The 12,708-nt window shown below is 38.7% G+C and overlaps 1 long non-coding RNA gene across 1 annotated transcript; it reads left to right on the top strand.

Moving 5' to 3' along the window:
• The first annotated feature begins 10,049 nt into the window (after positions 1-10,049).
• LOC121508967 lies at positions 10,050-12,445 on the top strand. Its single transcript, XR_005991839.1, has 4 exons — positions 10,050-10,182; positions 11,647-11,871; positions 12,126-12,180; positions 12,306-12,445. It is a non-coding gene; the product is annotated as an uncharacterized LOC121508967 (long non-coding RNA).
• The last annotated feature ends 263 nt before the right edge of the window (positions 12,446-12,708 follow it).

Below are 12,708 nucleotides of genomic sequence, written 5' to 3'. Positions count from 1 at the left end.
CCCTTGTGTCAATTAAGGGGTCTCAGACCCCCCTAGACCCCCCGTATTTTGCAGTGTCTACGACTATCTTTTGTCTAAATTCAGGGTTATGACTAACCGAATGTAGAAAAAAACGTCTAAACGATGTCGGTGTTTGGGGGGAAAGGGAAGTTTTATATCTCATTCTGTTGATTTTATGAGCTTTCAACATGTTTTATGTTTAAAGGTGAATCAGAAATCAAATAAAATATTAAACCCCACTGATTCACTCTTTATTATTGATTTTATTAAATTTATTCACAATATTTCACTATAAATGCTTCTTTCAAAGACTTTTTAAAATCCCCGCCCATCAGTTGAGCCTTTTAAAACTCCTGATGTTTGCTGCAGGTTTCTCTTCATGCAGGTGTTTTCTGATCCCACACTGAGACAAAACTCTGTAAATGTGGATATTTGTTTTGAATAAATACAGTACAAATTATGCAGACACAGCTGTTTCTGCCTCCTGACAGCTGAATGATGATCAGCTGAATGATGATCAGCACACCGTCATCATAAATTGACGTTGCTTCACGTGACGCTGCAGAGGGAAGGACGTCCCATGGACCGTTAATCATCGGTCTTGTGGCTTCAGTCTTCCACGTCTGTTCCTCGGTCTCTTGGTCTTTTCATGAGTCTCTGGTGGGCGGGACTAGGACTCAATGAAAAGACTCTCGCCATAGACACAAGCCATATAACTAGAGATGTGAGACGCACCCACAGTCTCCCCTGAACCAGCTGGCAAGAACCACGGTGGAAACCAAATCTGCAGGTTGGTCATCATGACCTGTAATTCATCAGAGGAGGGTCTCCCTACCATCATCATACCTCTCCAGTGTCTGAGATTACTCAGAGCACAGCGAACTGAAGGTATGTTTGAAATGGTTTTATTCTACTTTTAAATAGAGAAGCTTACTTAATCAGATTAAAAACTATCTACTGTTGTTTACTTCACACATTCTATATAATGTGTTCAGATGAAGTTTGAATTATTATAGGGTGAAGTTTTTTATTTTTATTTTTTATTCTTCTGCTCCCAGCAGTGAAGCTGAGGGGGTAGAAGGTGAGCTGTAAGGGAAGAGACTTTTTGAATTTTGATTTCTCTGTTTTTCTCTGTCAGTTTTATCACCTGCTGACAGTGAGGCCTCCTGACTGTCCTAGACTAACTGTCTGAGGTATGCATACCTTTGTTTTACATTTGATGTGAAGCTCTGGAGTTGTTGAGACTATATTTAAGACATGTGTCCACAACATGTATATTTGTCTGTGTATAAACTTAAAAATATGATTATTTTTTCAGGTGAAGTTCCCCTAGCAGCTCTTTGGATGTTGGGTATAGATGGTCAGGTGGTTTTGCCTCTACATCCCAACTTGCAGCGTGACTTGCAGCTTTCTCCTCAAGCTTCTACATCTTCAGCCTGGGGTATCAGGAGCAAGCTCTGATCACACTGGAGTTGAACAAGGTAACTTTCTGACAGAGGTAGAATTTTTTTTTTTCCAGATTTTACTTTCACAGGTAATAAATAACATTTTTGAAATAATTTATCTTTATTTCTGTTCATGTGATTTCAGGCGTTTAGTGTGAATCAGCCCCACCTGTGTCAGGCACCAAGACGTCAGACCTCATCAGTGAAAAAAAGGAGGAAGGTCCATGAGAGGGGGAAACATCTCAGTCAAACCTCGCCTATCCTCTCTTAAGAATATGAATGGACTCTAAGGACTGTGCGTGAGTCGTATCAAAATATGTGGACTCTTGTGTATCTGGTTGTTTGTTGTGCTTTTACATCTTTTACCTATATCTTTAGCTGTAGGTCCTTTACTTCTGAACATGTTTTGTATTCATATTTGTGGTCTGTGTCACTCATAACTACTAAATGTTGTGTAAAAGTAGATTTATTTAGCTAGCAGCCACTCACAGGCTCTAATTATTGTCCTGTATCCAATACCTGGAAAAGACAGCTACTGATTTACTGGAGGTGAGAATTTTCCTCACTGTGGTTAAAAAAAAAAAAAAAGTTGGACACGGGCTGGCCAGACTTAACTTAATTTACAGGTATGAGCAGCATTAGTGCCAGTCCAGATTTTTATTTCACTCGTGGTGTTTGTCAGTTTAGCCATAATTCTCCTGACAGTGAATTACTGGAGTTCATAACATTAATAGAGTAACACTGTATTGCATTGTTCTATGAAAATATCAGACTGAGCCTTAAAGCCAGTTTAATGTCACTTTTAAGAATGTTTGGCTTTGTTTTAACTCAGACTACTATGATTCATTTTAAAAGTGCAGGTTAATATTATCTTTAATATCAAAACATGTTTGTAATGAATAGATCCTATTTTTAAAGCTGTTGCAAGTCATGTTTGACAAATTTTAGCATGTAATGAAAACGAAGTTTTAATAAATGTCTTGTGTTTATTGCAGCTTTGACTCTGTTTTTATTTTACAGGTAAAGTGACTTTAGAATGCAGTGTTGATGCAATTAGGATTTGAAGTTCAATGTCTTTGTACTATTCTCTTTGTTTACAGGTAAACCTTGCACAGCTAATGTTAAAACAAAACTTAAGTGTAAAATTTCCTACAGCAACATACTGTAGGGAACATTTAATGGTTATTACCTGGCAATTGGAGTTGCCAGGTAAATTCTGTATTTTAGATCAATACAAGAACATGCTGTAAATTGGATTACAGTTAGGTGTTGTTTCTGTAAAACAGCTACAATAAACAGCTGTAATTCTAATACAATATTTAACTGTAGATAAATAGCTGTAAATGACTGTAATTTCTTTTAAAGTAACAAACAGCAATTTTACAGGACATTATTGGCAACTTTTTTTGCCAGGTATTTACTGTAAATTCTACAGTCAATTTGTTAGTGTTTGCGAGTGACCTGTATGACAGGAGTGCGTCAGACAAGGCAATAACAGCAGATTGTGGTGTTCTCCAACATCTACAAGCAGGTGATATGGTAATGGCAGATAAGGGCTTCACAATTGGGGACATTTTGCCAGAAGGAGTTTTGCTGAACATCCCATATTTCCTTGTCAATGGACAGTTCACACAGGAAGAAGTGAAGAAAAACAAACTCATCTCCATTGCCATGACCATATCCCATATCAGTTCAGAAAAAACATTAGCAAGATTTTGAAAGTATGTGTGTGTCTTACAAACCTATAAACAGCCATTTTTGGTGAAATTTCATGATTTAAATGAATGGTTTGAAAAAGAAATGAACTCAAATTCATGTCTGAACTTTGAAGACTTTTATTAAAGCAATATTGAATTAAAGTGCTGCTCTTCTTTATACCCTGAAACATTGGTAGAAAAAATGTTGTGTAGTGCCAAAGCTTCATCATTAATAACAATAATGAAATAGAGCTGAAAATCTTTTAGCATCTTCAATTTGTTACAACTCTGACAGGATTTTTGGTAGGAAACAATCTTTGCAAAATGTTTCCAGAATATCAATGTTTTCAGCCCATATTGTGTCTTTCAGCACTGGCAGGATGACAAGGTCAAGAGGGGACAACACAGCCAGGTGACAAATGTTGGCTCCGGTCAGGTGTAGGTTGCCCTGGATCTGATGCCAGTAGTGTGTGTGATGTTTTTCATTTTTTTATTTTTTTAGCGTCATGGAACCCGTCACTTCATCCAACTGCAGAAAGAAGTCCCTACTCTCCGCTGCCTGGCGGATAGACTTGGATTTGGCTGAGCAGGGACATTCACCTAGGGGTGGATAATATGCAAATGTATCACAATTTTGGGAGTAACAACAATCAATTTACCAGCTAGAATAGTGTAGTTAGGTCAGAAAATGACATTATTTTACTGAAATGCTGCCTTTAAGACAACACATGCCACATATTGATATCCAAAATCTAAGTAATTGATATCAAAATCTAAGTAGTCTCATCATGATCTCAATATAGTGCTACTGTATACTATAGAGCTGGGTGATATGATTCAAATCAATATATTGATTATTTCAAACTTGCACCTGGACTGAAATTAATATGAAATGAAAACAGTCCATATACAAGCTCATAAAACGTTGTGACACGTGAGCTTGTAGATCACCTGTTTTCAATCAAAAAATTTTAAAAGATGTACAGTTCATTGAACCAACTCTGTATTATACTTCACTGTACAATGGTGGCATACTAAAAAGTGAAAATATCCAATCTACAAGCTCACCATTGTACAGGGTTGATTCAATAAACTATACAAAATCTTTTCTTATGTGGTTCATTTTTATATAATATAGGAAATACAAAAAAGTATATTTTTAATCAAAGTTCAATTATTTGAGATTAGGGTCAGTTATTGGTCCCAAATTTCTGTTGAAGTTTACTTTTTATCCATTTCCAAGCCCTAGTAAACTAGTGCATCTGAAAAAATATCATGAAAAGTTCAATATTTTTTGTCACTCTTTTCTGAAAGGGAAACCCATTTATTATATAGACTCATTACACAAAGAGTGAAATATTTCAAGCCTTGATTCCTTGAAATGTTAATCGTTATGGCTTATAGATAAGAAAACCCAAAATTTAGTGTCTCAAAAAATTTGAATATTACTTAAGATCAATAAAAAATGATATTTTATACAGAAATGTAAGGCTTCTGAAAAGTATGCTCATTTCTATGCCTTCAATACTCGGTTGGGCCTCCTCTTGCATGAATTACTGCATCAATGCGGCGTGGCATGGAGGCGATCAGCCTGTGGCACTGCTCAGGTGTAATGGAAGCCCAGGTTGCTTTGATAGTAGCCTTCAGGTCATCTGCATTGTTGGGTCTGGAGTCTCTCATCTTCCTCTCAGAATCAAGTACAGTAACACCATGGTCATTGAACCAGCTTTTGGTACCTTTGGCAGTACGGGCAGGGGCCAAGTGGTGATATATCTATATATATACTATTTTTATATATATATATGTACAAATAATAATTAATTATTTATTATTATAACAAAAGTCATGAAAGCCAGAGAACAACTGAACTTTGAGACTGTCAAAAAAAGTAAACCCAATCTTACTTCTTGGTTACGAAGAGATCAGTCAATTTTTGGACGAGTTCTGATTTCTAAAATAGAAATACTCTCTCGATGAGCATATCCTGCTTTTTCATTGGCTATGTCAGAAAATGTAATTAAATCAATTAATCAAATTATTGTTAACTTGGAGTAGAAAAACAAACATCATTATGTTAGGAGAAATGATGTAGTTAAGCCATTAAAGGTGGTGGTTTAAATGTAATTGACTTTGAAGCAATGAATGGTATGATAAAACTAAAATGGCTTCAACAATTAATCAATTAATGCAGAGAGCACTTAATAAGGTGCAGGATTGGGCTGATAAGTGGGGGTTCAGGCTTTCTGTTGCCAATTCAAATTATGTGATTTTTGGTAGGAAAAGGACAGTAGGCAGTGAGGGCCTCAAGTTATATGGGTCACTACTGGACAAAGTAAAGGTTTTTAAATTTTGGGGGGTATGGATGGATGAGAGATTAACATGTAGAGTGCATGTGGACAAGATGGTGAGTAGGTGTGAGAAGGTAATCAATATCATGAGATGTCTTACTGGTTGTCCCTGGGGGGCAGATAGGACTGCAATGTTGATGATTTACAAGGCGCTGGTTAGATCCATCTTAGACTATGGTTGTCTGGCGTATGGTTCAGCAGCCAAGACTAATCTTTCTAAACTGGATGTAGTGCAGGCCAGAGCCCTGAGGCTGTGCACTGGGGCTTTCCGGACAATGCCAGTCTCTGCGCTGTTGGTGGAGGCAGGGGAGACCCCACTGAGGCTGCGGCATGAGAAATTAGCACTCAATTACTGGGTAAAATTGAAAGGATTCTCATCAGCTCTTCCTTCAAATGGCCTGATGTCTAAATGCTGGGAATTTGAGAATGGGCAGAGTAGACTTAATAGGGTCAGTTTTTTGGAATCCGTTAGGAAATACACAGAGGAGCTGGGCCTTGAGGAGGTTAGTGTAGCACCCGCTGTGTGCTGCCCACCTGTCCCTCAGTGGTTATGGGCTGAGGCAGATGTGGATGTGTCAGTAAAACACTTAATACAAGAGGGAGCAATAGGAAATTTGGCAGAAGGGGTAGGGAGATACCTTGAGAATAGGTAGGGGGAGTGTATTAAGATCTACACAGATGGGTCAAGAGACCCAGAGAGTGGGAAAGCAGGAGTTGGAATATATATTCCACATGTCCACATCTGCCAAGGCAAGAGACTGTCTGATGGAGTCTCTATTTTTACAGCAGAGTTGATAGTGCTACTGTGGGCCCTGTGGTGGGTCCAGGATGGGGGGTTGGATCAGGTGGTTTTATGTACAGACTGTCTATCAGCTCTAATGGCACTGAGGGGAGCTGAGGGAGGTAATGCTAGGGTGGATATAGCTGGGGAGATACTGATGCTGGGATAGAAGGGAATGAGGTGGCAGATAGGACAGCAAAGTGCAGTCTGGGCAGGAAGGAGTTGGATGTCAGAGTCCCTTTGGGAAAAATGGAATGTCGCAGCATCATTAATAAAAGACTCCACTACCAGTGGCAGCAGGAGTGGGAGGGAGACAGCAGTGGGAGGAAACTGTTCCAAATTCAGCCATCAGTACGACCCATAAAGAGAGTGCAAATGACGAGGGCGGAGGACGTCAAGCTGACAAGGCTTGGGCTGGGGCATTGTGGGTTAGCGAGTGGCTTGGTACTAGTTGGGAAACATTCTGATGGGAAGTGTGAACACTGCGAAACCTCAGAGACAGTGATTCATGTCATAATGGAATGTCCAGCTTACGCTGAGCAGAGAAGGATATTATTCATCAATTTGGAAAAGATGGGGCTTAAATCATTCTCACTTGCAACAATGCTGGGTGAGGGATTGGGTGAGAGGGGGAGTGCACAATCAGTAGTTCACTTTCTTTGAACAGGCCTGTATAGGAGAATATAGGCCTCAGAGGAGGAAGCTACAATAGCGTGTAGCCAGCTGTGTGTAGCAGCAATGCACCAAGCAGTGCTTAGTCTGCCGGAAATCAAAGAAGAAGAAGACCCGGACTTGAAGCCCCTTGTCGACAACGATGTTAGTTAGCTTCTATGTTGTCGTTTTGGGGACAAATCCGGGTCTGCTTGACTGTGCCGGTTTAGCTTGACGTTATTGCTTGATCCGTATCGTTGTAAGCGTCTCTGCTGATATTAGCAACATTAGCTATCGTGGCTTGACAATGTTAGTTATAACTGGTTCCATAGCAGGCCGAAGTTCGGGAAATAAAGTCATAAAGTCATCCATTAAGTTGTACACATGCTGACTGCCCCACAAATCTGCTGGGGTATTATATGATGAAAGGATAAAATCCCTTTTTTTTTCGAGCACATATCACGTTGTCACGGTGGTACAGCGGAAAGGTGCTCGTCTTTTAATCCGGAGGTCGTGAGTTCGCGGATGTCGGGCGGCTAAGTATGATGTTTTTTCATTTCACTTTTTTGGCATTATTCATATAATACCAAATCTCCTTTATAAGCCAAACAAGCCAACAAAAACATTGTGTGGCATTTCACTTTTAATTGTGGAAGAAATCAAAAACAATTTATAGTCAGTGACTGACTGAACATCCTAGTGCATAGACACAATTTACCAGGTCACAAGCTAAAGTTCTGCTAACTAGTGGCAAAACTACAAAACTGAACAAAAACACCATCAAATCTTCATTCATTCTTTACTCAACAAGCCATAATTCACTTCACCCAGCTCTTGAGAGCATCAAATTACTGGGATAAATGACAATGGCAATAACTCAAAGACATCAGAGAAAAGGTGAGACAGTAAAAAAACAAAAGCTGCTTCAAGTTGACATAGCTAGATTTTAGCTGATACCCATATCAAGCCAGGGATACAAGTGTAGGTCCCATCTCAAATTTTACTCCCTAAAACAGACTTAGTAAGTAGTTCAAAGATAAACAAAGAAAAAGATAAAGTCACTCCGTTGGTCCACCCTAAAACTCCACTCATTTTTTGCTACATTTGACCAATACGGGCCCATATTTACCACCATATTTATCTAGATATCTGTGGAAATTGCAGATCTGCCATTACCAGTAATCAACTCTTCAAGCTAATATCTTCCTTTTAAACAGTCACACAGACATGAGAGTTTTAGGGCATCACAATCAAATCATCAGTACTGCATCAAGACAAAGTTGGACATGATAATATATGTACACAAATGTCCTCATGGAGGCAACCTTTTCTATATATTCGTTTGATTTCATTCTTTTACAGACTTCAATCAAAGAATAAAGAAAAAATACTGCAGGGTGTATGAGGATCATTCAAAATCTCTAAACTATTTTACAATTTTACTACAGCTCTCTGGAGTGATGTTGGCCATGTCAGTTGTCCTCCTGTGCTGATTTGGTGTATATTGTCATGTACCTTTTTAGATCAACATTGACCTCAAGTAGTACGTTATTTAAGCTTGTTAGCACTGAATACTGAGTCAATCTGTAAATTGTCTTTCTACTGGCTGCCTAGTGTACCCAGTCTTTCATTTTATTGAGTGACCATGTTAGCTGTAACTTTCAGTTGATGACATCTGGCGTTATTGTAGTTACAACAGATAATGAGAGTGGAGAGGCATAGAATCCATGTTGCGTTAAGTCCAGTGTGATGTTTCAACAGAAATACGGGGTTATATTTTCTCCTACTTCTCACCTGCTTTGTTTTATTTTAGCAAATGTTATTTGCCTTGTTTTTCACAATTAAGAGTTGCATGGAGATTTTTTACACATCTGTTGACCGCTAAATGCAAAACAATGCATCTGCATATGCACCAATTCCGAGAAATACATCATGTTTCTGTTCAGATGACTTTCAGGAATTCAATGCAAATTGCAAATTCATTTTACAATGTTTCCCCATGCTTTGAGAAATTACTGTTCTTAATTAATTTTCTAAACATTTTAAAAGTCTACATTTAAAATTCAATCATTCATTTTTGAAAATAGATTTCTTCAAATATCTTCTTTTTTTTTTTTTTCATTTAAGACTTTAATTCATAACATCCCAGCAGATGCTGGCATGCTGCAGGAACTGTTTTAAGATACAATTCATTATTTGGGACACTTTTAATCAAACGCCATCACATCCAGCGGAAAGCTGGAAAATCACGTGTTATCACCTTTTAAATCTCGCAAGGTTGTTAAGCTGTGACGTAACCGCTCCCTGGAACTCTACTTCTGGGTTAGAACACCATTTAAAAAATGAAGAAATAAATAGGGAAATATGAAAATATATAAATAAGCATATAAATAAATAAATGAATCATGAAAGGTCCAAAAAAGACGAAAAAAATATATCAATATTTCCACATTTGTGCTTTTTTAAAGTCATTTCATGGGGTACTGCAGTTATTTATTCATTCATTTATTTCTACCCATAAATATTTCTGTATTTATTTTAAGTGGTGGTAGTGGATGGAGTTGTGAGTAGCTAGCCTCCGCCAGGCTACTTTGAGATTGGCAAATGCAATATGTTTTTTCCAAATGTAAAAGGTGGACTCAGTGTAGCAGTTCCCATTTCAGCATATATTTGGGTCATTGAGCTCGTCTGCGGACTCAGTTTACGGTTTTGCACAGAGTACATCGAGCACAGCTGCACGTCCCAGCTCCCCCTCTTCAGCTGCAGTTTTTCAACCGCAATATCGCATCTGTACCGTACCTTCTGTTTGGAGAGTCCCCATCATCCTCCACCGGGACGCGAACACGCAACCTCTTACCCCGCAGACGAGCGCCAATGCCACTACACCACCAACAGTCCACCTGTATCACGTGGGAACACGGAGGTCTTTTATCCTTAAATTTTTTTTTTTTTTTTTTTTTTAAATTCATAACACCCCGGCAGATGCTCGCATGCTGCGCTGGCGAATTGATTAATTCGATTTGATTAATTCATAGAATTAATTATTTGTGACGCTTTCAATAAAATGCAATTCGGTTGTTAAGCTGTGACGTAATCTCCCTGGAATTCTACTTCCGGGTCCAAACGCCCTGCCGGCTAAAATGCCTCAATGCTGTGTGCCAACGTGTTTCAATCGATCGGAGACAAAACAACCACACAGCTGTCATTCTACCGCTTTCCTTGCAACGAAAATACAAGAGGAAATGGCTGCAGTTAATAAGGTAAGTTATATACAGTCTATTGTTACAATTTGGAGTAAAGCTTCAGCACTAGCGTTAGCCTCCGCTCCGCTAATGTTAGCGGAGGCTAACGCTAACTTCGGAGTAGTGTTTACGTCTTTACCCCCGGCTGTTAAGAGAGATGACTTACTGAAGGCTTTATATCAGCTACAACCAGACAATCTGCATTATCCTCTGTATTTTTGGCTTATCTAAATGGGTTATTACGTGATTAAGCATGCTTAGGTTACATATATTCCTATTATTATATTATGACTGGTGTTTTAGCATCGTCTTATTAAGGATGACACATGAGTTCATACGGCAGTGTTCCTATCCGTTATTAACTAACGAAAACTAGCTTAACTGTGGCTAAAGCTGGCTAATGTTAACGTTATGTATTGAGGCCATCTGTCTGCAGAGAGCTCTAAACTTGTCTTAATGATCTTAAAAGGTATTGTGATTGCTCTGTAGTTTAGTAAATGTCCGAATGAACAGAAACACGCAATGTTTGTGGCACAGTGCATTGTTTTCACTGTTACGTAACATGAATGATACCAGGCGTGAAAATCACGAGGGAAGAGAAGTTGATGCAGTGATGTTTACAGGCACTTGTCCTGCGTTTTTACGCATCCGCTGGCTGCGGCTTCATGGCAGGTAAGGCACTGCGTCTGCACCTGTAAACCTACGCAGATCGCTGAGTTTATGCCTGCCTGCATGACTCGTAGCGCTCATTTTGTGTCTGCAGATTTCAGGGAATTTCATAAACATCTCTGATTGACCCGATAGTTTTACAGAACACCGTCAGGCTTCACGATTCAAGTCCTGTTTTGGTGCTTTCTCCCCCTCTCTCTCCCTCGCTCTTTTCCGCGTACGCACGTTACACATTGAATTATAAATTTTCTAACATTCAGCGCACTGATGTCTTGATTGCAGCGTATTTTTCAAAATATTTAGCACTTATATTGATAATGAACTGATACCAATTAAATAGAAACACCTTATTGCCACGGACAGTGACAGAGACTAAGTAGGTCAAAGTTCATCATCATACAGACAGGAATCAACATACAAGCAGCTTTGTCCCTTAAAATGTATTCTCCAAGTCAGTGGATGGTCTTAAAAGGTCATATTTTTATTTTATGGTGGATGAAATGACAAAAAATGTGCAAAAATTGAAAGTGAACACCCTTTTGAAAAATAGACCATATTCCTGTTATCTAAAGGTTCAGCTTTCAGACATCATCAGACCGCTGAACCATGAACTCAATGATTGTTTAACCATTTAGTTAGTGAAATTGAACTCAGTTTGTTTGGTCTACTACACTGCAGAATAAATAAGCTGCTGATTAAAATAATTGCTATGTAATTTTGTACAGCAAGGAGAAGGCCTCATTCATTACCCCTAATTGATGTAGTAAAATCTGTATGATGTAAAAAAATATATATTTGATCATTTCCTCCCAGGTTTCTGTCATCAGGATGTTAACAGAGGAGGACAAGCTGTGGCAGCAGTCTTACCTATCCTACCAGAGTTTAAGCCACAGTCTCCCCTGAACCAGTTGGCAAGAACCACGGTGGAAACCAAATCTGCAGATTGGTCATCATGACCTGTAATTCATCAGAGGAGGGTCTTCCTACCATCATCATACCTCTCCAGTGTCTGAGATTCCTCAGAGCAGCGAACTGAAGGTATGTTTGAAATGGTTTTATTCTACTTTTAAATAGAGAAGCTTATTTAATCAGATTAAAAACTATCTACTGTTGTTTACTTCACGCATTCTATATAATGTGTTGAGATGAAGTTTGAATTATTATAGGTTGAAGTTTTTTATTGTTTTTTTATTCTTCTACTCCCAGCAGTAAAGCTGAGGGAGTAGAAGATGAGCTGTAAGAGAAGTGACTTTTTGAATTTTGATTTTTATGTTTTTCTCTGTCTTTGTCAGTTTTGTCACCTGCTGACAGTGAGGCCTCCTGACTGTCCAAGACTAATGGTCTGAGGTATGCATACCTTTGTTTTTAATTTGATGTGAAGCACTGGAATTATTGAGACTATATTTAAGACATGTGTCCACAACATGTATATTTGTCTGTGTGTAAACTTAAGAATATGATTATTTTTTCAGGTGAAGTTCCCCTAGCAGCTCTTTGGATGTTGGGTATAGATGGTCAGGTGGTTTTGCCTTCACATCCCAACTTGCAGCGTGACTTGCAGCTTTCTCCTCAAACTTCTACATCTTCAGCCTGGGGTATCAGGAGCAAGCTTTGATCACACTGGAGCTGAACAAGGTAACCGTCTGACAGACGTAGATTTTTTTATTATTTTCACAGAGTTTACTTTCACAGGTAATGAATAACAACATTTTTGAAATGATTTATCATTATTTCTGTTCATGTGATTTCAGACGTTTAGTGTGAATCAGCCCCACCTGTGTCAGGTACCAAGACATCAGACCTCATCAGTGAAAAAAGGAGGAAGGTCCATGAGAGGGGGAAACAACTCAGTCAAACCTCGCCTATCCTCTCTTA

Source organism: Cheilinus undulatus, linkage group 4, assembly GCF_018320785.1.
Source record: "Cheilinus undulatus linkage group 4, ASM1832078v1, whole genome shotgun sequence".
NCBI classification, from domain to species: domain Eukaryota; kingdom Metazoa; phylum Chordata; class Actinopteri; order Labriformes; family Labridae; genus Cheilinus; species Cheilinus undulatus.
This window is presented reverse-complemented; position numbering and strand designations above follow the sequence as displayed.